This window comes from Cynoglossus semilaevis, unplaced genomic scaffold, assembly GCF_000523025.1.
Source record: "Cynoglossus semilaevis isolate Cse_v1.0 unplaced genomic scaffold, Cse_v1.0 scaffold6926, whole genome shotgun sequence".
Lineage (NCBI taxonomy): Eukaryota > Metazoa > Chordata > Actinopteri > Pleuronectiformes > Cynoglossidae > Cynoglossus > Cynoglossus semilaevis.
The window spans coordinates 1-1,390 of NW_007585765.1; the positions used below are offsets into that span (position 1 = coordinate 1).

General features: G+C 39.6%; 1 long non-coding RNA gene across 1 annotated transcript; it reads left to right on the forward strand.

Moving 5' to 3' along the window:
• Positions 1–232: 232 nt before the first annotated feature.
• LOC112486627 (uncharacterized) lies at positions 233–1,316 on the forward strand. The gene is made up of 2 exons (XR_003049142.1): positions 233–448; positions 572–1,316. It is a non-coding gene; the product is annotated as an uncharacterized LOC112486627 (long non-coding RNA).
• The last annotated feature ends 74 nt before the right edge of the window (positions 1,317–1,390 follow it).

A 1,390-nucleotide genomic window follows, 5' to 3' on the forward strand; every position in this document is an offset into this window, starting at 1 on the left:
ATTTAAATGCTAAGAAGCTGTAAAGAGAGTAAACAGACACATTGGAAACTGGAAACCAGTGATGTATGACAGTGTGAATTGTATTGACTGGCTGAACAGAGAGATGAAGACAGCAGGTTTGGTGGATAAAGGATGGAAAATAGATGTGGAGACAGATATCAACAATTTGAGATTAATTAAATGGATTAACCCAGGCATTGCGTTATTAGGTTTTCATTATCAGAAAAAAAAACCCGATAACAGATATTACATATTATGCTAATATTGGGGCGTAAAATCGGTCGGCCGATATTATCGGACATCCGTAATTATTACATGACTGATCTCCTGTGCTCTTTCCTAGATGCTCATAGGCCTGGCTGGCTACTTGACCGGGTATGATGGAACTTTCCCTTTTGTAAAACCAGGAGATAAATATGAAGACCACAACTATGTTGGGATGAGAGGGGTATGTGACGTTCGTGTTCAAAGATACTGTACGTCTCTGTCAGTCAGCATTTATTTCTGTAGATTTTTATCTGCTCATACAGTGTGTCTGTCCATCTGTCCGTCCGTCTCCTTTCCTCTACAGTTTTGTGCAGTGTTGGGATCCTTTCTGCCAATCTTTGCCTACCTCATAGTGTTGGAATTGTCCCAGTCGAGCACTGCAGCTCTCATCACTGCTGCCGTGCTCATATTTGGTGAGTAGTTGAGTGGTTCTATAAGGCAATGTCAATATTAATAATTGCATCATTTGGGTTAGTCCATCTGCTCCAGTAATACACAGACTGTACAGAGAACATAAAATGTTTTTTTGTTTCAAAGGTCTGAATGAATTGCGACTAATCATGAATAATTGTGATTAATTATGATCGGCAGTAATCATGATTAAATGTGAGTAATCCACAGCTTCCATGCGAATAATCAGATTACAAATTCTAATACACGGCGTCCTCGGTTTACGACGTCCTCGACCTGCAGTGTTTTGTGGTCTCTCATAAATGTATTGACAAAAGTCTTTTTCCATCATTACGACGTACCTCGTTTAAACTTGCCAACTAGTTCGCATGGGAACTAGATGGCAAGCGGAGAAAACAAATGTGTCATGACGGAGAGCTCTATGCAGAAGAAGCACTTGTTTACATTTGCCAGTTGTACACCATACTTTGGATAGTGCTACATTCACTTTCTTTTATTTGTGCCCTTCATTTTAGCTCCCAAATGTAAGTCAGACTCTGCTGTCTTTTTTTACGATCTAGATTATGATGTTAACACTGTGTTAGTGTAGGTGAGCAACATAGGTACTTTTGTACAGGCAAAACTCGAGTTATATCGTGCCATAGGAACAAAGTTATATCGTGCCAAAAACTCTGACGTAAGTCAGGGACCTGCTGTTTGTTGTTTCAAAATA